A 25,379-nucleotide genomic window follows, 5' to 3' on the forward strand; every position below is an offset into this window, starting at 1 on the left:
GATGTTACATGTTGTATATGGCACGTTATAATAGAAAATTATATGCCTCTGGTTTCGGTAACATTTGTTATTAACTAACTCACAAATATAAGTCAAAAAGTTTATTCAGTACTTTCATTATTGTTGTCTCATTCGCATTAATTGCAGGCACGTGTTCACGTTTGTTTCTATATATATTTCCTATATGACGGCTCTGATCCCATTAAACCTCTGACGTCACAGGTCAGAGGTCACCGAAACGTAGTCAACGGCTCTGGGTTCGAGAAAAATCGCAATTACTCTAAAACTAAAGTCGCTGTGAAAGTCGACCTTTCAGCATTTTTAGTTTCATCCTAAATCACATTTAAACTTGAAATAGCAAATCGTTACGGGTACACTTTAAGACCACCACGTAATTAAGTCAATTACGCTATGAAGGCTATTTTCACTCCATTCAATTTCATCTCATCTTAAATTGTCCTTATTTGTATTAATTACGAAAGAAATGCATTAAATCTCATAATTGTATGAAAACCTAGCATGTTCAAATTAATAGAGCTGTTAACAAGAAATAATAGAAGTTATATCTCAAATCTTGCTAAATATATTAAATTTGCAAGGAAGAGAAAATTAGAATGGCTTAATAACCAATAATTATGTATAGTCATATAATGTTTCTCATACATATGTTGTATTACTTTTATTAGTAGTTGAATTGTCTGTATGTGCAATTCCAGCACAAATCTATGATAGGATATTGTTTATGATGTAAATAGTAAATTAATTGTTATATACATGCATATAATCACATATCACTATGTGTAAGGGTATATATGTATACAATAAAAGATCCGGATTTTACAACTTACCATCAGTCCATGTTTTTTTTAATGATTTTTACGTACCAGAAACCCCAAGCTATCTATTTAAAAGTACGGGACACTAGCGAGAACTACCCAAGATGTCCGATAATTATTAAACCCGTATTCACTTAACAATGTGACGCTTACATAATTAAGTATCAGACGACTATTGACTAATTTGTGTGTAATCAACCCAGTTCTTGTGATCACTGCTTAATACGTAAATGTGTATGTAATTAATAGCATGCATCTTTCAATGAGTTTCACGTAACGGTGTTACAAGCCGATATCCGTGTTTACCCAATACAAGCGTTAATGATGTTAATTACCGATCATAAATTTATTACATGTATTTGAGATTGATTAATTACCGTATCACGCACTGTATGTTTGTGCATAAGTTCTTGCTAACTACGAAATAGCAATATGTGTTCCTATAAAAGTTGCCGTCTGTGAAATAACTATCATAGATATTGTACGTCAAGTTGATAAAAGCAAGACCAGGCTATACTATAAAATCCTTTAATACTGTAACATTTAGGTCGTAGAGAAAAAGCAAAGTACCGTTATAAAAACAAAAGCTACACATTGTAACACAGGTAAACACCCGGGGCTATGACCTAGCAGCGGTCGCTATGACTACGCACAGTGTCAAGTGATAGTCTGTACAGCTGTCGACACGGGTGACTTGCCCCGACATTTTTTTCTCCTCGTGGTGAAGAAATCGTCCGGATTATTGAGGGAAATTTACTAATGAAAAGTACGCTCCGTTCCCAAAATGGGCTTCCGGAATCGGAATCCAAATTTCCGGACTCGTGAGTACAAATAACGTTACGGAAATCCGTTCCCGTGCATTTCCGTCCGGACTGTGAGTTGTCCGGACTATCGGCGTCCGGATTATCGCGGGTCCACTGTACACGTGTTGTAGTTTAAGTTAAAACATATTTTATTGATATACAGAAATGACAAAGGGATTAGTCAGCAAATTTTACCAACTTATAAACGACTTCTCCCGTAAAATTAACAAAACAATGAATAATAACATAGTCACATGATGGTACAAAATACAAGAATATTCAATTCAAAAATGTGATAAAGAAGAGAGTATAAAAAATTGAGCATTTTGGATTAAGTTGCTTTTGAATGATACGTGTTGTATATGTATAGACGAGTGAACAGGCACACGTATTCACACATGTGTGTGTATTGGATGAAGATATAGTAAATATACATACATGATGTATACTTGGTATTTACAATCTGAAAACTTTTTGTCCGTACCTCGAATAAAGAACTTTAAACTCGTCTTCGGTATTTTTTAGTGTGTCTTGTTTAAATATCACAGACATGTACATAAATTAACCGACCATAGGATCTTTCTCCCAGTATTTTTTTTCTTTCTATGCATATTATTCTCGGTTTTGATTTTCCTGAAAGGTTTGACATTTTGTGTTCCTAAATGGTTACTTTAACTGCTTGATAATACCGCTGAAAAAATGACGTTTGATACCTGAAATTAGCTGCAGACAATTACACAACTATCAAATTATTAGGAACATGTGTGAATTTAGTTGTGTACTCGTCACCGTTTATCACAGGTAAGTTGCAAGGTTCCTTTGAACTGCAGTCAGAAAACTTTAGATCACAGTCCTACCACAGGCGCTAACAGATTAAACATACCACTGTCATATAAAAAAAAAAAAAAAAATTGAAAGTAATATTTTCTATGCAAGCGCCTGTGGGCTCACATGAGGGTACGTTATAAATATAAATGAAAATATCTGAATGCGTACCACTTTTATACTGTGAATGACGATGTGGCTAGCAACAACTAAGTTTTATGCCACATGATATATATGTTTTAGCAGAGACATATAATATGTCTTTGGTTTTAGTAACGACATATTATGTTTATGTTCGATAACACAGTATTTTATGTAGCAAATAAATGACCACGACAATGGTACACAGATGAAGATACGGCCGGAGACAGATGTCTGCTTATTGTAATGTTCAAGTCAACAATGTGTCTGATTTTAATGCGTTAATTGAACGAAATATGGTAATAAAGAAATAATCACATGCACCCTAATTAAATTGCACTGCGGTCGGTACTGACGATCTGCGGTGTCTGATGTTTGCCGAGTCTCTACGAGTTTGCTATTGTACAGGTAACTGTCTTCTGATTAAATATATCAATCAATGTACGGTAACAAGCGAATCTATATGTCTGTTTATAGCCTTTACATTGATTTCATTAACGTGCAGTGACATCAGCAAACGATTAAAACTTCGACGATGTCCTTTGTAAAAATCATCTAGACATGTCAATCACACATGTGGCAACAAATCTGAGAGTATGTGGGCGGAGCTATAGTAGGCTGTGCCTGATTATGGTGTGTCATCAGGTAAACTGTCCACCCCATTCGATGCAGGTATCCCAGCAATCTATTGTCGAATTAATTCTCTGTAAAAAAAGTCTTACGCTAGGATTTATGAGAGTGTCGCCCAAAACATAAGGGTATAATTTCACAATATTTAGTTTATATTTACTTAAATAATTACGGTAGCTGTTATCCCGTGTATTTGTTATTAATTATTGAGATAATACACGAACACTAATTGTTGCGATTTAAAACGTGTAATTTCATTTATTTATTTAAAAAAAAAATCCTACGGTATGATGTGAGATACAGGTAGTAGACATGGACCAACTACAGCCTAACATCCTTCTGGATAACAACATATACTCCCCTCAGGTAAAAAAACCATAGGGGTCCGATGGGGTCATTGCGAAACAGGTATACTCTCTATTGTAATTAAGATATGTGATTGACAGGTGTTAACAGTTGGTGAAAACATTTCTATAACGGTAATTACACGGCATGTAATTGTTCTGTGTATAGAGAATTAATCTATATCGCTTTCACTAACTTCAATTATGATTATATTACGCGATATAGAGATTTTTTTCTAGAAAATAATGATACACCATTTATAACTCATTTATAAGTATGACCGTTTAATAGATGATTCAGTTTGATTTCATTTGGTTTTAAACGGTAACGATTTGGAATATATGATTTCCTAGCGAATTTTCAATGATTGCGGTAAAACAAAACCACGATAATGATATAATATATCTATTATATACTCTTCTCCGACATTCTCTTCACAGAAGGTAAATATTTTCTTCTGGAACTCCTTTGTTACCTACCAGTTCAATGGACAATTTCAAATTACATGATCTATCATTAGGCTTCGTTGGACGTAAAATAGACTGGTCTGTAGATGGAGAAAGGACGAAATAGTTCACATTGTTTGGACGTTAGGTCTTGATCGTAATGGTGACGTCTGTATTGTTAGTACGTTATTTTGTTTTGCTTCCAAAATAAAAGGGACGGGAAAGATTCCCATGTTATGCTTATAATTAATTGAAATATGTTAAAATGTATTTTATAGATTTCTTTATTACATACACCAATGTATTGTTTTCTCACAATAAAGAGGGCACATCGGACTATACATACACATCATTCTGTAGTCTATGTATTTCAAACAATATTTATTTGACAATTTCCATTTAACAATATACACAACATTTACAGTATACACACATAGATTCCAATCATGCATGTAATCGAAAAAAAAGAGACCTCGCATAATGATTTTGCTGTGACAATTTGGCTGTTAATGAAATAATGAAGTTGATTAACTACTATATATATAGTTTGGAAAATATGAGCATGGATTTCTATATCTACAGGTAATTTGAATGCGCCCAAGTGTATGTCTATGCTATTAGCCACGCCGGAATCGTCCCTGTAAACTGCAAGTAGCATATATATCAACATAAATAATGATAGTAAGAAAACACACAACGTCTTTAAGTCGTGTATTTAAACTACGAAATGTTTAAATAATTGTACAGTCTATGTATGAAACCCGCTACAAAAAGTCAGACGAAATAATTATAAGCTATAGTATTCAGGATAAAATTTGGTTTTCTTCAAACAATTACGAAACAAAAAACATACATTATGTCCCCGCGAGGACAAGTAATGATCTTATCAATGTTTATCGTCTTCTCATCCGTCACAGGTCGTACACGTATATGGATCAATTTCTCAAACAGACATCTTACTAGCTATATACTTCAGATATATGTGATGACTAAATTATGCAATTAAGGACTTTGCTAGATCACGTAAAAATAAGTCCGAGATCTTTCACTAAATAACGAGCCCCTTATGTGGCCTCTCCGAGGTCATGGCATCTGAGGTCATGCACAAAGCGCCATCTATAAACAGGTCAGCTAAATCAGTAGTGATTAAATGCATAGGCCTATATACAAGTATTGAATTGCAGATCATTTAAACCACATCATTTATCAACAGCAGCAATTGAGACGTTAAGGGAATTTCGTAGACTCACTATACGGTATCCAGATGTTTTTTTTATTTAGTTATACCCATGATCGTCACGGAGAACCGTATCACTTCGAATTCGAGTCTTACATTAGGGATAGGACACTTGCATGTAAGTCACAAAATCTACCAATCGTCTCGACTGCTAGCAGTAAAAAAATCGGTACACGTACAACGATAAGGGTCGATAATGGTCAACTGAGAGCCACACCACCACAGGTAAAACCAAGGGCTGAATGTAATCGTGGCCCTCCGGGGCTGCATCATCAGGATTCGCGGCGGACAAATTGCTTTGATGTTTCGCGGAGAAACGATCACCGCGGATTTTGATGAACACATTACCACCGGGGATCGCGATGACGCCGTTTTCATGATCCCTGATAGGGATTTAGGGTGATCGGTCGCTGTGATTTACCCCTTGAATAGAAAATCAAACGCCGGCACATGGTGACTTTGTGCACTGTAATATATCGGGAATGTTGTACACATCAACACGGTATCGGCGTAGTAATACATCGAGAATGTTGTACACATCAACACTATTGACGTAGTAATATATCGGGAATGTTGTACACATCAACACGGTATCGGCGTAGTAATACATCGAGAATGTTGTACACATCAACACTATTGATGTAGTAATAAATTGGGAATGTTGTACACATCAACACTATCGGCGTAGTAATATATCGGGAATGTTGTACACATCAACACTATCGGCGTAGTAATATATCGGGAATGTTGTACACATCAACACGGTAGCGGCGTAGTAATACATCGAGAAAGTTGTACACATCAACACTATTGACGTAGTAATATATCGGGAATGTTGTACACATCAACACTGTATCTGTGTAGTAATATATCGGGAATGTTGTACACATCAACACTATCGGCGTAGTAATACATCGGGAATGTTGTACACATCAACACTATCGGTGTAGTAATATATCGGGAATGTTGTACACATCAACGCTATCGGCGTAGTAATACATCGGGAATGTTGTACACATCAACACTATCGGCGTAGTAATACATCGGGAATGTTGTACACATCAACACTATCGGTGTAGTAATATATCGGGAATGTTGTACACATCAACGCTATCGGCGTAGTAATACATCGGGAATGTTGTACACATCAACACTATCGGCGTAGTAATACATCGGGAATGTTGTACACATCAACACTGTATCTGTGTAGTAATATATCGGGAAAGTTGTCTACATCAACGCGGTATTGACGTAGTAATACATCGAGAAAGTTGTACACATCACCACTGTATCGGCGTAGTAATATATCGGGAATGTTTTACACATCAACACTATCGGCGTAGTAATACATCGGGAAAGTTGTACACATCAACACTATTGACGTAGTAATACATCGGGAAAGTTGTACACATCAATACTATTGACGTAGTAATATATCGGGAAAGTTTTACACATCAACACTATTGACGTAGTAATATATCGGGAAAGTTGTACACATCAACACTGTATATGTGTAGTAATACATCGGGAAAGTTGTACACATCAACACTGTATCTGTGTAGTAATATATCGGGAATGTTGTACACATCAACACTATCGGCGTAGTAATACATCGGGAATGTTGTACACATCAACACTGTATCGGCGTAGTAATACATCGGGAATGTTGTACACATCAACACTGTATCGGCGTAGTAATGCATCGGGAATGTTGTACACATCAACACTATCGGCGTAGTAATATATCGGTAAAGTTGTACACATCAACACTGTATATGTGTAGTAATACATCGGGAAAGTTGTATACATCAACACTATTGACGTAGTAATATATCGGGAATGTTGTACACATCAACACTATCGGCGTAGTAATATATCGGGAATGTTGTACACATCAACAGTATCGGCGTAGTAATATATCGGGAATGTTGTACACATCAACACTGTATCGGCGTAGTAATACATCGGGAATGTTGTACACATCAACACTATCGGCGTAGTAATATATCGGGAATGTTGTACACATCTTTACAGAAGGTTACCGACATGAACAGTTTAAGTAATACAAATCATTATAATTAATTTCCCATTGTTTGTACGCAGAATGCGGCTTTGTGATTGGTTGAGATTTTTGTTCATACCACTATGAAAAACAATTCCGAGAATGGCGCGAAAAATGTGACATCACAATTCGACAATTGACGTTGCGTATTGATTTGAGAAAAAGAATCCCATTTAAAACCAGTAAAATTGTACATAAAACATGTTTTAAATTAGAAAATCATTTTCAAAAATTAATTATAAGCGTTGATGTCAATTATTTTTTAGTTTCATCGGGGTATGAAACAAATTTTGTTTGCAAACTTCTGTAAGAATCCGCTACTAATGTTTTCCTACCCCAATGAAACTTAAAAAAAATGATATCAATGCTTAAATAATTATTTTTTCTTTGTTTTCATGGTAAATACTCAAATGTGATTGGTCGAAAAATTCTTTTCATTCTTCTATGAAAGAAATTCCGAGAATGCCGCGAAAAATGTGACATCACAATACGACAATTGACGTTGCGTATTGATTTGAGAAAAAGAATCCCATTTAAAACCAGTAAAATTGTACATAAAACATGTTTTGAATTAGAAAATCATTTTCAAAAATTAATTATAAGCGTTGATGTCAATTATTTTTTTAGTTTCATAGGGGTATGAAAAAAAATTGTTAGCAAAATTCTGTAAGAATCCGCTACTAATGTTTTCCTACCCCAATGAAACTTAAAAAAAATGACATCAATGCTTAAATAATTAATTTTTCTTTGTTTTCATGGTAAATACTCAAATGTGATTGGTCGAAAAATTCTGTTCATTCTTCTATGAAAGAAATTCCGAAAATTCTGAAAATGTGACATCACAATACGACAATTGACGTTGCGTATTGATTTGAGAAAAAGAATCCCATTTAAAACCAGTAAAATTGTACATAAAACATGTTTTAAATTAGAAAATCATTTTCAAAAATTAATTACATGTATAAACGTTGATGTCAATTATTTTTTAGTTTCATCGGGGTATGAAACAAATTTTGTTTGCAAACTTCTGTAAGAATCCGCTACGCAGATTCATATAGTTTGCAAACAAAATTTGTTTCATACCCCGATGAAACTAAAAAAAAATGACATCAATGCTTAAATGAAATGTTTATACATATGTATGTATTACATTCACTGGTGTGATGTGCATTAAAACTCAACTTTCCATTATTAAATTGTTAAATGATATGTTGTGACTCATACAAAACTCAAAAAAACTGTGAAAATGCATTTTATGAAAAATATAAGTTTTAAAGTTTCCATATTTGAAAAGTGTGAGGAGAACTAAACATAATGGCTGCCTGTTTATCTTTGTTGCTGCTCGCTCCAGTAGATCGCGTAAAATGTCAGCACTAACCATCTTTGCGCGTTTATGGAATGTTCACGTGCTCGACTCGATTGATCGCATCATCAACACAGTTCATAAAAAGTTATTGCTAAAATGAAGTTAAATTCAGAAATGGACTCTTTTTACTCCTAAAAATTCAATAAAAGCGATTGCATATCAAGCTGAAGACGAGCGCATTAGGTTTAATCACATTTAACTTGTTTTGGTATTAACTTGCAAATCTGAAAACGATCCATTCATCAGTCAAAAGTACATCAAACTACGCCCTCTTATCAATGGTAAAAAATATTTCTCATCATTTCACCCACTTCACATTTAGCATAAACCATATTTAAACCCACCTAAGGAACCGAGCTGCCAAACAAGAGCTGCCGATCTGTAAGGCATTAAACCGAGAGCCCACAGGACTAACATATCAAAATAAAATAAAGCACATATTTGGAGATGGTGGAATTTAATCAATTGAATCAATTTTATTGCATAAATAGATTTCTGTTTATTCTAACAAACTCGTGTAGCGAAATTGGTTTCGTAATTTCAACTTAAAGTGGGATTACTGTATCGTGTTGTATTGTTATCAGCGCCAGATTCCGATAGAGAAATCGATGTCTTTCATTAAAAACACGCCTGGTTTTTTTTATTTGTAAAGAGGGTTTTCTCACGCGCTAGCTTAAAGACAAAACGTCTAATGCAATATAACCAAGTGTGCGCTTACAGTCAGATTCGGTTAGTTAATATTCTATTTCAGGGATCTTTAACGCCCAGTGGCTTTCCTGCTTTGGTTAAATAAGAGTTTTATCTGAACTGCTTCGAAATGTCTTGAATGGTTGAGCAGCCGATCCATTTAACGGATGAAATGGTTCTATTAACAATGTCATTGAATATGAGGGTACACATCGCGTCGGTAAACATTTTCCTTTTGCAAGGATTAACGGAAAGGATATTTTTATCTGGCCGGAACTAATGAGGATCAAACTAAACTGATGAACCGAATTACAAATTAGTCCCGGATTTAGGCCCGGACGTCCAACAGTAATTTATAAACTAGCACGCGAAATTTTCATGGTACACGCATGTACTTATATTACTTTCAATCACATTACGAAGATTCTCACGAAATGACAGGGACATGTGACCAGCTAGTTATATATAAGGAGACAAGTCTTCCCGACAATCGGTCTTACGGTAGGTCCGACAGCGAGGCTTACTTCCGGTTGACTCTTAGTGTTGTAATCAAACTCAGAACGTGAATTACGTAACGTTTTCTAGGCTGTGAGTTGGCTCACGTGACATGTCTGGCAATCTAATTAAACATTCTATATCTTGAATTGTTTTAAATTTTTAAATCTTACGGTACCTATAATTGTTACGTCAAAGATAAACCCAACTTCTGTTTAAATCTCGTTTGATAATGAATATACAATTGCCATCCGGCGATAATTTGAATAATGTTGGAGGATTATTGCCGTCACGCCAAAATAGAAATATGTATAAAATATCGACATCACCATGCCACGGCGTACAGAGCCCGTGGCGTACCGGGGGTGTTCCCGGACGTACTGTCGCGGGACCAGCGGCCATTATCACGTAACCGTCTGATACTAATGTGTGTAATAGGTTCCAGCAGTGCAGGATTGGTGTACATGTACATCTCAGATGGCAGATTAATCGTGATTTACATTGAATTAATTTGTTTTGTTTATGAGATTCAAGAATGATTATACTGCTCTGAATATAGAGCTCTGATTTGTATCACGACTTATGTCAGTCATAAATCCAACTTATAGAACTAGGATATCTTTTTCTGATTACGTAAGAAACTGATTAGATAAAAGTTCACCTAAGAAGTTAGTGAGACCTCTACATGTCTACATTCGAGCACCAGTATGGCCGCCATAGGTTTTTTCTTTCTCTTGCAGTTATTGGTAAGTTAGAATAGCAGTCGACACGCAGATCACCGAGTTCTTCCATAAAGCGTTTCATTAACAAAATCACGCCAACGTTTATATTGAAATTCTTTCATACAACACGATCAGTCAAAAATATAAAGTTCTTTATAAAAGAATTTCACTAGCAGTCAAACGACACTAAACTCCTACAGGCTTATCAGCCATTCTGGGATGTTATAAAGATGTTAGTTCTGTACACTAAACAATACAACTATCGTTCGTACAAAGATTTACGGGAATAACATGGCTACAATGGGTACATCTCTTACCAGCTGAACATTACAGCATTAGGTGTGTTACAAAGGGGCAGCGACGTACCTTAAAACGTGATATTGATACGATCATAAAGAACCCCAAAACGTCACGTGTTCAATGAGGTAATGATTGGAAGACAAAGACTTTATAGCATGCGCCATATAAGGAGATGAGACAATAAAACAGATGCCTGTTTACTGACTATATATATTTAGAGGGTAGCTAGGTAGGTATTCTTTGTCTTTAACAACTGACAGTGACAATTACAACACAAATACACGTTTAGTGCCGACACAAGGATTGGTAGTGAAGCACTCCACATGGAAAACTAAAACAATCAAATTCGAAATGTATCACCCGCCGAGAGCAAAGGGTTTCCATAGCAATAATAGGAATTCCATTAATTTTTTTATAGATGTCGTCAATCATTTAAAGAAATATAAAATCCTGTATTCCCCTCTGTTTATATACCTGACTGTTTTACACTATTACTACAGCATTAACTCATCGTCTTTACTGTGCCGAGAATGACAACAAACTAAATTATACCTAACATCCAGCTAGAGACACGACGCCGACAATATTTGTATGTGGTACATAAGTATGAAGTTATGTACCAACTCCAGAACCATATATTCCATAGTGTTCTTGTATGTAAACAGAAAATGCGAGGACAGACGTGGCGTTGACAATCGGCGTTTCCTAGAAACAGATGCTGGGGTGGTGTTGGCGAAGTGCTTACTCAAACCTATTCTCCAATACGACAGTCAGCCACCACACTGTAGGTGTTAAATCTTCAGGTTATCGCCGGTTCTATAGATATTTTAAATTACTGTACATAGGACTATGATCTATGCATATTAGGTAAAAACAAGAAATATCTTTAAACAAGAAATATATTTAAAAAAGATAAACGGCATAGTTTTAACGCTGGTGGTTATAATGTAAAAATGCTGGTGAAAAATATTGTCATTTGAAAAGATACATCCACTAATCAGCTTGCATTCAATCATAACTTTGTTACGTTTTTTAACTGCATATCTGCATTTTGCATTAATCGCTACATTGACCAATCACATACTTCATCTTGACCAGTAACGCCACCTGTCGCGTCATATCCGGGGCCAAAAGAATATTATACGGCTATGCCGAAAAAGATAAACGGCATAGTTTTAATGCTGGTGGTTATAATGTAAATAAATCAACAAACTAATGCGTTTCAGCACGGATAACAAAAATAGATCAGTTTGAATCATTTTGGTGATAATAAGACTGCACTTGAATCAGGAATATGATTTTATTAATGTGTCATTTGAAAAGATACACCCACTAATTCAGCTTGCATTCTTAACTTTGTTTGGTTTTTATTTGCATGTCTGCATTTTGCATTACCGCTACATTGACCAATCACATACTTCATCTTGACCAGTAACGCCACCTGTCGCGTCATATCCGGGGCCAAAAGAATATTTATACGGCAATGCCGAAAAAGACTTACGAATCAACACGGAAATTAAAAACCTACTAAAGCATCTGTTCTGTCTCTATAACAATCTGTTAGGAAAGGAAATCGATAGTTTGGATGATGGAACGCTTAAAAAAACACATGAAATAAACTCCAATTTGTCATAACAAATTATCGTGGAAGGACGCTCGTAATTTGAGAATATAAAGAATTACGCTTACGGCTACAAAGATAAGGAGTACATGAGAGCAAATATTGGAGGGGAATTCGTGTTTAAAGTTTAATAGCTACGGTATGATTAACGCTGGTGTGACTGTTATCAGTAGTTAATATTACTGCAGTCGTGGTGTCACCATTCCAGGGTAAATCTTACAAAATAATCTAATGATAATCATTCAGCTTGATTCTGTATTACATAAAGACAAGAAAACGAAGAGCACCGGCATATAATATAAAATGTTCGTATGAATGAAGAGAAAAAGACATCGACTGTAGCAATAACTGACAAAGGGAGGTAAACAATATCTAGAGACGGTAATGCCCGTTTCCCAACCTCTCTGTTACCCTCTCGGCGCCTCCCGATGTTGAGTTTAACAAATTGCAGAAGAGATAATTATAACGAAACGAAACTGTCCTATGCTGGCTGGAACGCCGTGCGGGTTGTCACCGGCGCTGCCTAACCCAGCCCGGTCTCCACGACTCCACTGATTGTCTTCGGTAACCAACGTATTGGCTGTTCTCCGAATTACTAAACAAAGATGGCGCCTACTGAAGAGGTTAATTCTACAAATATGTCAGTCCATGTAGTAAAATGCAAAAGGCGTCTGTGTTGTTCTGTAAGAGCATGCTAGCTAATGGTGTCCGGGTTGTTGTAGCTTATAATTGCGTTCGGATCATCTAGGTATTCTCATCAACTAACCGACGATTTGTCACTGTGGTCATGTCGAGAATGTCAAGCTGCTCACCCTTTCGAGATCAAAAGTTTCGTCGACGTGGCGTAGTGTTGAGGTGGAAGAGTGGTACAGTATAGCAGTTTGAGATACTTTTTAGTTAGCTTACTGTAAGCCGTGAGTTCGAGGCCTGGGCACCAGTATATATCTTATCAAAAACACAATGGAGCGTGCTGACTAGTTTTATTCTTCTTAATGTTTAAGATATGATATACATGTACCTGTAGTAAAATGTACTGTGAAATATATCATATTTGCATGTGTATGGATTAATTTCATTACATAAAAACTAAATGGAAATATTAAACATCCATGAAGTATAAACAATAACGGAAAGTTTATCACTTTTTGATAAGCTAAAAGCCAATTAAATGGAAGCTAAATCTACAGTCATTGTAAAAATCCCTTATAGATATGTTAATGTGGGAGACAAACTAGAAGCTGTACTATCGATAGAGTGTAGACAGGCTAATTACCGTTTTTTACTAACCCAGAAGTAACAGTATAAGAGGGGCGATGTTCACACTGGACTATTTTAGTCAGTAAGTCCACGCGTCAAGTCCTAATATTGATATAACAAATGAAGGAAGATTATTTGAAATGTTCCTCATCCTTGAAATATGGCCATACAACACTGTTGCTAGACCTCTTAGTGAATGTGACTATTTGGTTGTTGCGGGGGAGGAGGTGGAACTCTCGGATACGGATCATTATTGATGTCTTGATAATGGTACGGATAGCGGAGACTTACATTTATAACGTCATTATAAAACCTGCTGTTTTTCTGTTGATTCCATGTTCGCCGATAACATTCGACGTACAAACATACACAATCTCCCTGCCACGCAGATGTTTTTGCAATAACATGCAACAATAGACTTGTACATCTATACGCTGTAAAGTACAAATTGAATTTCTACGCCGTAGAGATGAACCTATCGTAGTCGATGTTTCTCTAAACCTCACAAATTTGATATTAACTCGATCTCAAGTCTTGAGCTAGCAGACAGTGTGTAATTGTGGTAGAGCGCAGCACCTCTATAAAACCAACCCATCCAATTGTCTGTATGATGCCCACTGCGAGGCACTACAGTCTACCGGAACAGACAGGCCCATCTTCGGTTCGGGATATTATAGCCTAAGCTTGACTTCCGTTCGCGCTCCCCATTTCACCGAGTTTGTGTTCCGTTTGTATTACGAGTTATCATGCCGTATAAATTCGTTTTGGTACTTCAGAGTATCGATACAACGCATGGAGGAGGATTCAACATGATTGCTCAACAAGCGCACGCGATCACGACAAGGTCATCGTTTTCTACTCAGAAACAGCGGTCCCCGCACGTGTCGGCCTGTCACGCGCGCCCGACCTATTGACATTTAATGTTAACATTAATACAATTTAGCTAAGCATTAGAAAGTTATTAACATTTATGACCGTTATTTACCATTGTCCACTGTAGTAGGACGTTAACCATGGATGAATCAATCGAATATGTTGTGTGGCGTGCCCTGTACATTGGCCGGACAGTGGCTGAGTTGTATATCCATAGCTTATAAGAGGGATTGAAGTAAACAGAAAACACATTATCAACCGAAGTCCCCTGTAAATGTAAAACCATAGTAATGTTTACCGAGAACATAACGGAACAGACGTCCCAAGTCGTTACAGACCAAGACCGCCCTACATGTCTTGTATCGATTTTGTCTTTAAGTTGTTTCTAACCTTTCTATACCTCTTTATTATAAGACGTCGGTCATCACAGCAGAATTTAGTTCTAACTATGTGACAAGATACACATACAGAAAAACATCAGGATAGACAATGGCTTCACACGAAACAGTGTCTAATATGTTACCCAGACATTTATCTTCCGCCAATTGTTATTGGAAATGTAATTTTATTATTTCAATCTCCACTGCGCATATATAAAGTAACATAGAGCGACACATTATCTTTCTCTATACTAGTAGGCCCTATGATTGCGTGATTAAATGATAGTTAAAACACTTAGTTCGGTTTAACAGTCAAATCTAATACAAATCGATATTTAAACAATTTCTTATATTTCTTATGCATTTATTCTACAATTGTTAACCTATCTATAATTTGTATATTACAGTCTACATGTATTTGGACCTTCCCTTGTGTGTATCACAGGGACCTGAGAATTTGTTACAGTCTACGTGTATTTGGACCTTCCCTTGTGTGTATCACAGGGACCTGGGAATTTGTTACAGTCCACGTGTATTTGGACCTTCCCTTGTGTGTATCACAGGGACCTGAGAATTTGTTACAGTCTACATGTATTTGAATCGTCCCTAGTTTGTAAAGCATATTTTCAGACGTTTTGGGGGGGGCTAGATTAAAATTCGGTAAAGATAACAACCCGATGTTAATAACAAGAAATAACAACCCAGAGTCCTTTATAACTACCGCACTATACAAGATGTTATATCTACTAAAGTGTAATATCAGACAATTAAGGAAAACGAGTCCGTGTAAGGCGATATTTGATTGTGTTTGTAAATAAAGAGCGTGTTTTCACTCAATAAAATCGTCTACAATACACGGTTATAGAGACCTAGCCAACCGTTCAGCCGAGCTTTGTGATGCCTTTTTGTTTTTGTGAAGATATCGACTTTTCCTGGATGGAATCTGGGTTCATTGAATAGGATAGAAAAAGAGACATTCCTGCTCCTTATCAATTGAGCATTCACACTCTGGAATATACATGTTTATATTCTTTGTTTATAAACGTTTGGTCTTGTTGGTTTTCACCAAACAAAGTCTTTTCAGTAAATAAAATGGTACATGTCTTGTCATCGCAAAGTTTTCACAAATCAAAACGACCGACAGCAACATAGCAGACGATAGCAGAGTGTAAAAATGTTCATCCTGACAACACACACAACACTTTCTAGGAAACACACGTGACTTACCTGGTGCTCCTCGTGCTGCTGTTCGATATAAGGGAGAATCCTGTCTTCCTATAACGGTTTCTTATTTACTGGTATAATACACTATAGTTCTCTCTCTTAAACAGCTTCCGGTCCGAGGTTCTCTTGTTCCTTACTAAGTGTCTGCGGGCCTGTATACAGGAGGCTTCCGTTAGTGTTTCTCTCGGTATTGATCTACGTTACACTCTAATATCTCCTGTTTATGCTGTAATTCAATCAGCTATAATGAGTAAAATATTGTCAGGCCAACATTTATATCAACTATTATCATAATACCGTGCCTTTCACCCTTCACTGCACATGCGCGCGTCCTGATGAAGCTGGCGGACAGCACACTGTTCAGAGTCCCCACAAAGCTTTTAATAATACTTTCGTTCGAGTGCGTTTCATTATTTGGATTCAGCAGAAACACTGCTTTGATAAAGGTCGGCATTGATCCGCTTATTACAACCATTACCTCTGTGCCGATCTCCGTGTTAGGGGTATTAGCTTTTAATTTCCGCCATCATTTATGGACTCGCTTGTAACAAGAAAAGGCCTCTACTTATATCACAACTATTGTATATGTATGGACGGACCGGCAGTGGCGATCAGCGTACAATGCATAATTAAAGTAGATATGAATGTGTGGATTAACGGGCTACAATGAGACACAGACACCTTCTGTTGAACCTTGACAGCCCGGCAACACACAGTTTTCACTGCCATGCCCAAAGACAATCACGCGGACAAGAGTTTTATATTAGCACCGGATGTACGGACATACTCTCGAATATTAGCCGCGGATGTCCGATAAGAGTCGCCCTTTTAGGATAGGATCGATTCTAATGTTAGATAAATACAATTTAAATAGTGACTTTAGATGTAATATTTGTAGAATTAACATGTGAATGACGATTCATCTGTTAATATGACTGTTAATGTGCATAGTAGTTTGATACGTGATAGTCTTTGTTTACAGAACGCAATGAAGATATATAAACTGTCTACAATGTTTATACATAAATTACTCAGCTATTTCTGGCGCATGTAGACTTGGATTTTTTTTCTATCTGCATCACGATATCTTTTTTGGAAAACGTTTTGATTCGTCATTAATTTTATCATTGTATGGTATTTCCAAATCCTTCTTGTCATTTGAAGTCTTGTTGATTTTCTGTGCTGTTCTGTATGATTTCAATTTCCAATTAGTTAATTTTCCATTTCTTAAGAGTAACATTCCTGCTTTCCCTACCTTCGACATTTCCATTATCATGGTTTCCGCAACAGATGCCAACTAGTGGCAGAAAAATAACAACACAAGATTCCGAGAGATGCATGTTGATGAAGACAATGGGAAATTTTATGGACGCCATGATGATCTCATTTGGAAATATCCTATTTCCTTATGTGATATGAACTCAGGCGTTTGATACTTGTTGATACATGTATGTAAATATCATATTTCCTTATGTGATATGAATTCATGCATTTGATGCTTGTTGATACATGTATGTATAATCGTTCGGTAGTCAGCACCCTAACTCTCATCTAAGATTGTGACTTAAACTGGATTTTGCCAGATCAGTATGACGGGTGTCGTCGTGACCTAGATTTGTATGGTGGGTGTCGTCGTGACCTAGATTTGTATGGTGGGTGTCGTCGTGACCTAGATTTGTAAGGTGGGTGTCGTCGTGACCTAGATTTGTATGGTGGGTGTCGTCGTGACCTAGATTTGTAAGGTGGGTGTCGTCGTGACCTAGATTTGTATGGTGGGTGTCGTCGTGACCTAGATTTGTATGATGGGTTTCGTCGTGACCTAGATTTGTATGACGGATGTCGTCGTCGTGACCTAGATTCATATGACGGGTGTCGTCGTGACCTAGATTTGTATGACGGGTGTCGTCGAGACCTAGATTTGTATGACGGGTGTCGTCGTGACCTATATCTATATGACGGGTGTCGTTAATAAAGCAGAATATGCTTCCTCTTTCAGAACACCTGGTCCTATTTTCCTTTCACTTTGTTTCATATTTTGCTCTCGATTTAACGATTTTGAAGTAGAATCATGGTTTCATTTTTCTGTCGGTATTTTCTTTTATTTCTGTTCATCTGTTATTCTAACCCGTTGTTTGATCTGATCTCTTGTTCATGCTCCCTGTTATTCTTATTATCCCAAATCTCTGTGTTTATATCCGAACACGCCAAATGTGAATATGGAGGACAACAAAAGACGCCCAGGGTTCCTACAGGTGTTCGTTATTAACCGTCTCTCCTACATTACTCTGTGAGACAACTGATCCATTTCCAAAAACTTAATGGCCGATCTAGTAAGTTCTAAGTTGTTTAAATTATCGGGATAATGAACCTCCCCTTCTATGTTGTATTGTTTATTTAAGCCTACCCTGATTTTCAGGACATCCATCATTGTTTTTGATTCCCATCACTGACCGGTACAGGTCTGTACATGGTATTCATTGTTTCGATTGTTTAATTAATGTACCATGGTGTCCTCTGGGTTGTACTCTTATTTTATAACATATATACTTTGGGGTTTACTTTAGAAGATCATAGTTACGATTGATACCATGCAAATCTTCCTTGAATTTTCACCAAGTTTCATATCTTACCAAAAAGTCGGACTGTGTATTCAAGTGTATCGTGTGTATATAGGTGACTGGAAGCAAAAGGGTGGTGAATGATAAACTGACAAATAAAAAAGCCCACAAGGACGCCTAAAGACAAGTTTATACAAGGTATGAATAAAATACACACAACATTTTAATGTAACAACTAATATATGATTTCGACCTTTTGACCCTCCTGTCGACTACATTTCCCCTGATCTCGTAGTATTTTGAATTATAAACCAGGAGGTTATGTCTAAAATCTAATGTCTTCCGTTCTAACAATGTTTGCTTTGCTGCAGAGATGCATACTGATTTTTAATGGCATTGAAGGTGATCTTATTGGGAAACTGGAATTAGACCAAGATCTAGTATTATGTGTGTAGTGTTGGACACTGTAATGTGTTTATATGGACTAGTGTTGGACACTGTAATGTGTTTATATGGACTAGTGTTGGACACTGTAATGTGTTTATATGGACTAGTGTTGGACACGGTAATGTGTTTATATGGACTAGTGTTGGACACTGTAATGTGTTTATATGGACTAGTGTTGGACACTGTACTGTGTGTATATGGACTAGTGTTGGACACTGTACTGTGTTTATATGGACCAGTGTTGGACACTACTGTGTTTATATGGACTAGTGTTGGACACTGTAATGTGTTTATATGGACTAGTGTTGGACACTGTACTGTGTTTATATGGACTAGTGTTGGACACTGTACTGTGTTTATATGGACTAGTGTTGGACACTGTACTGTGTTTATATGGACTAGTGTTGCACACTACTGTGTTTATATGGACTAGTGTTGGACACTGTAATGTGTTTATATGGACTAGTGTTGGACACTACTGTGTTTATATGGACTAGTGTTGGACACTGTAATGTGTTTATATGGACTAGTGTTGGACACTGTGATGTGTTTATATGGACTAGTGTTGGACACTGTAATGTGTTTATATGGACTAGTGTTGGACACTGTACTGTGTTTATATGGACTAGTGTTGGACACTGTAATGGTTATATGGACTAGTGTTGGACACTGTAATGTGTTTATATGGACTAGTGTTGGACACTGTAATGTGGTTATATGGACTAGTGTTGGACACTGTAACGTGTTTATATGGACTAGTGTTGGACACTGTAATGGTTATATGGACTAGTGTTGGACACTGTACTGTGTTTATATGGACTAGTGTTGGACACTGTAATGTGGTTATATGGACTAGTGTTGGACACTGTAATGTGTTTATATGGACTAGTGTTGGACACTGTACTGTGGTTATATGGACTAGTGTTGGACACTGTATTGTGTTTATATGGACTAGTGTTGGACACTGTAATGTGTTTATATGGACTAGTGTTGGACACTGTAATGTGTTTATATGGACTAGTGTTGGACACTGTAAGGTGTTTATATGGACTAGTGTTGGACACTGTAATGAGTTTATATGGACTAGTGTTGGACACTGTAATGTGTTTATATGGACTAGTGTTGGACACTGTACTGTGTTTATATGGACTAGTGTTGGACACTGTAAGGTGTTTATATGGACTAGTGTTGGACACTGTAATGTGTTTATATGGACTAGTGTTGGACACGGTAATGTGTTTATATGGACTAGTGTTGGACACTGTACTGTGTATATATGGACTAGTGTTGGACACTGTAACGTGTTTATATGGACTAGTGTTGGATACTGTAATGTGGTTATATGGACTAGTGTTGGACACTAATGTGTTTATATGGACTAGTGTTGGACACTGTAATGTGTTTATATGGACTAGTGTTGGACACTGTACTGTGTTTATATGGACTAGTGTTGGACACTGTTATGTGTTTATAAGGACTAGTGTTGGACACTGTTATGTGTTTATATAGACTAGTGTTGGACACTAATGTGTTTATATGGACTAGTGTTGGACACTAATGGTTATATGGACTAGTGTTGGACAATGTACTGTGTTTATATGGACTAGTGTTGGACACTGTAATGTGTTTATATGGACTAGTGTTGGACACTGTAATGTGTTTATATGGACTAGTGTTGGACACTGTAATGTGTTTATATGGACTAGTGTTGCACACTGTACTGTGTTTATATGGACTAGTGTTGGACACTGTAATGTGTTTATATGGACTAGTGTTGGACACTGTAATGTGTTTATATGGACTAGTGTTGGACACTGTAATGTGGTTATATGGACTAGTGTTGGACACTGTAACGTGTTTATATGGACTAGTGTTGGACAATGTAATGGTTATATGGACTAGTGTTGGACACTGTAATGGTTATATGGACTAGTGTTGGACACTGTAATGTGTTTATATGGACTAGTGTTGGACACTGTAATGTGGTTATATGGACTAGTGTTGGACACTGTAATGTGTTTATATGGACTAGTGTTGGACACTGTAATGTGTTTATATGGACTAGTGTTGGACACTGTACTGTGTTGATAAGGACCCAATCGCTATCGCCGACACATGGTCATATATGGTACATGTATGTACGACACTCCCTGTTCACCGACACATGGCCATATATGGTATGTACGACACATTCTCTGTTCACCGACACACCATATATATGGTACATGTGTATGTATGACACACTCACTGTACACCGACACATGGTCATAAACTGTTACGCTTTGTTCAGCTTCATTGCCATTAATGCGAAATTCAAATTTAAAATCGAATAACACATATCATTTTTTTCTGTGAGATTAAATTTGACGAAATGCCAAATAAATTTGGAATCATTTGTCGACAGCCACTAATCCAGGAAGCTGAGAGAGACATAGATCTCCCATCAACACTCCTTTCAAAGGTATCAAACGCGGCTGAAGGATTAGTTTCCCACTGACGGGTATTAATGTTAGTGAACTAATATGTTATGTAACGGAGTTGGAACACGACCAGAAGTAATCTCTCGATAAAACCGAATCAGGTTCCACTAACAGATAGCATTCTGGTGCCAACTTTAACGAAACACAAATCGCGTATGTGACTCCCTCCAGAGTCCGCCTCGATCCGTGAATGACAATCATCAGAAACGTTAACACCTCAGAATCTCTAGAACTTCACTGTGTTGAATTTACACGGACGTTTTAAACGTCTTAGAAGGGCACTCTCGGTATGGAAATGCACAATAAAACATAAATATTTTACTGTTTAGAAGGATAACGGGACTTGTATATCTACGTAGCTGGCACCATCATATTTAAGGAACCTATTGTACTGGTAACCTCATTTTTACTTTTCTGTTGTTGTTTAAGAAGACTTTGATAAGTGTACAAATAAATGCGTATCAAAACAAGCAGTCGATCTATTTACGCTTCGCCTGTAGAATTTGCATATGTGGTATAGTTTGTCCTTGTGTGTTGACGCTGTGGTATAGTGTGTCCCTGTGTGTTGACGCTGTGGTATAGTTTGTTTATGTGTGTTGACGCTGTGGTATATTTTGTCCTGGTGTGTTGACGCTGTGGTATATTTATTCCTTGAGTGTTGACGCTGTGGTATATTTTGTCCTTGTGTGTTGACGCTGTGGTATATTTATTCCTTGTGTGTTGACGCTGTGGTTTATTTTGTCCTTGTGTGTTGACGCTGTGATATAGTTTGTCCTTGTGTGTTGACGCTGTGGTATATTTTGTCCTTGAGTGTTGACGCTGTGGTATATTTTGTCCTTGAGTGTTGACGCTGTGGTGTATTTTGCCCTTGAGTTTTGACGCTATGGTGTATTTTATCTTTGAGTGTGGACGATGTGGTATATTTTGTCTTTGTGTGTTGACGCTGTGGTATATTTTGTCTTTGTGTGTTGACGCTGTGGTATAGTTTGTCCTTGTGTGTTGACGCTGTGGTATATTTTGTCTTTGTGTGTTGACGCTGTGGTATATTTTGTCCTTGTGTGTTGACGCTGTGGTATATTTTGTCCTTGTGTGTTGACGCTGTGACATACTTTATCCTTGAGTGTTGACGCTATGGTGTAGTTTGTCCTTGTGTGTTGGCGCTGTGGTGTATTTTTGTCCTTGAGTGTTGACGCTATGGTGTATTTTGTCCTGGTGCGTTGACGCTGTGGTAAATTTTGTCTTTGTGTGTTGACGCTGTGGTATATTTTGTCCTTGAGTGTTGACGCTGTGGTATATTTTGTCCTTGAGTGTTGACGCTATGGTGTATTTTGTCCTGGTGCGTTGACGCTGTGGTATATTTTGTCTTTGAGTGAGGACGATGTGGTATATTTTGTCCTTGTGTGTTGACGCTGTGGTATATTTTGTCCTGGTGCGTTGACGCTGTGGTATATTTTGTCTTTGAGTGAGGACGATGTGGTATATTTTGTCCTTGTGTGTTGACGCTGTGGTGTAGTTTGTCCTTGTGTGTTGACGCTGTGGTGTAGTTTGTCCTTGTGTGTTGACGCTGTGGTGTAGTTTGTCCTTGTGTGTTGACGCTGTGGTGTAGTTTGTCCTTGAGTGTTGACGCTGTGGTATACTTTGTCCTTGTGTGTTGACGCTGTGGTATATTTATTCCTTGAGTGTTGACGCTGTGGTATATTTTGTCCTTGTGTGTTGACGCTGTGGTAAATTTTGTCCTTGAGTGTTGACGCTGTGGTAAATTTTGTCCTTGAGTGTTGACGCTGTGGTGTAGTTTGTCCTTGTGTGTTGACGCTGTGGTATAGTGTGTCCCTGTGTGTTGACGCTGTGGTATAGTTTGTCTTTGTGTGTTGACGCTGTGGTATAGTTTGTCCTTGTGTGTTGACGCTGTGGTATAGTGTGTCCCTGTGTGTTGACGCTGTGGTATAGTTTGTTTATGTGTGTTGACGCTGTGGTATAGTTTGTCCCTGTGTGTTGACGCTGTGGTATAGTTTGTCTTTGTGTGTTGGCGCTGTGGTATAGTTTGTCCTTGTGTGTTGACGCTGTGGTATATTTTGTCCTGGTGTGTTGACGCTGTGGTATATTTATTCCTTGAGTGTTGACGCTGTGGTATATTTTGTCCTTGTGTGTTGACGCTGTGGTATATTTATTTCTTGTGTGTTGACGCTGTGGTTTATTTTGTCCTTGTGTGTTGACGCTGTGATATAGTTTGTCCTTGTGTGTTGACGCTGTGGTATATTTTGTCCTTGAGTGTTGACGCTGTGGTATATTTTGTCCTTGAGTGTTGACGCTGTGGTGTATTTTGCCCTTGAGTTTTGACGCTATGGTGTATTTTATCTTTGAGTGTGGACGATGTGGTATATTTTGTCTTTGAGTGTTGACGCTGTGGTATATTTTGTCTTTGTGTGTTGACGCTGTGGTATAGTTTGTCTTTGTGTGTTGACGCTGTGGTATATTTTGTCTTTGTGTGTTGACGCTGTGGTATATTTTGTCCTTGTGTGTTGACGCTGTGGTATATTTTGTCCTTGTGTGTTGACGCTGTGACATACTTTATCCTTGAGTGTTGACGCTATGGTGTAGTTTGTCCTTGTGTGTTGGCGCTGTGGTGTATTTTTGTCCTTGAGTGTTGACGCTATGGTGTATTTTGTCCTGGTGCGTTGACGCTGTGGTAAATTTTATCCTTGAGTGTTGACGCTGTGGTATATTTTGTCCTTGAGTGTTGACGCTGTGGTATATTTTGTCCTTGAGTGTTGACGCTATGGTGTATTTTGTCCTGGTGCGTTGACGCTGTGGTATATTTTGTCTTTGAGTGAGGACGATGTGGTATATTTTGTCCTTGTGTGTTGACGCTGTGGTATATTTTGTCCTGGTGCGTTGACGCTGTGGTATATTTTGTCTTTGAGTGAGGACGATGTGGTATATTTTGTCCTTGTGTGTTGACGCTGTGGTATATTTATTCCTTGAGTGTTGACGCTGTGGTATATTTTGTCCTTGAGTGTTGACGCTGTGGTATATTTTGTCCTTGTGTGTTGACGCTGTGGTAAATTTTGTCCTTGAGTGTTGACGCTGTGGTAAATTTTGTCCTTGAGTGTTGACGCTGTGGTGTAGTTTGTCCTTGTGTGTTGACGCTGTGGTATAGTGTGTCCCTGTGTGTTGACGCTGTGGTATAGTTTGTCTTTGTGTGTTGACGCTGTGGTATAGTTTGTCCTTGTGTGTTGACGCTGTGGTATAGTGTGTCCCTGTGTGTTGACGCTGTGGTATAGTTTGTTTATGTGTGTTGACGCTGTGGTATAGTTTGTCCTTGTGTGTTGACGCTGTGGTATAGTGTGTCCCTGTGTGTTGACGCTGTGGTATAGTTTGTCTTTGTGTGTTGGCGCTGTGGTATAGTTTGTCCTTGTGTGTTGACGCTGTGGTATATTTTGTCCTGGTGTGTTGACGCTGTGGTATATTTATTCCTTGAGTGTTGGCGCTGTGGTATAGTTTGTCCTTGAGTGTTGACGCTGTGGTAAATTTTGTCCTTGAATGTTGACGCTGTGGTATATTTAGTCCGTGAGTGTTGACGCTTTAAAAAAAAAAAAAATTTTAATCGAAGATTTATTTCTTCGCCACTGATGATATACCTGACC

General features: G+C 37.5%; 1 protein-coding gene across 1 annotated transcript in view; it reads right to left on the bottom strand.

The window, feature by feature from the left end:
- LOC117337642 overlaps positions 1-16,572 on the bottom strand; it is a 108,467-nt gene extending 91,895 nt beyond the window's left edge. Inside the window, exon 1 of the mRNA XM_033898726.1 lies at positions 16,254-16,572. The gene's annotated coding sequence lies outside the window, so the exon portion shown is untranslated. The remainder of the gene's footprint in view (positions 1-16,253) is intronic.
- Between the last annotated feature and the right edge of the window lie 8,807 nt (positions 16,573-25,379).

The sequence above is a fragment of the Pecten maximus genome, chromosome 11 (assembly GCF_902652985.1).
Source record: "Pecten maximus chromosome 11, xPecMax1.1, whole genome shotgun sequence".
NCBI lineage: Eukaryota > Metazoa > Mollusca > Bivalvia > Pectinida > Pectinidae > Pecten > Pecten maximus.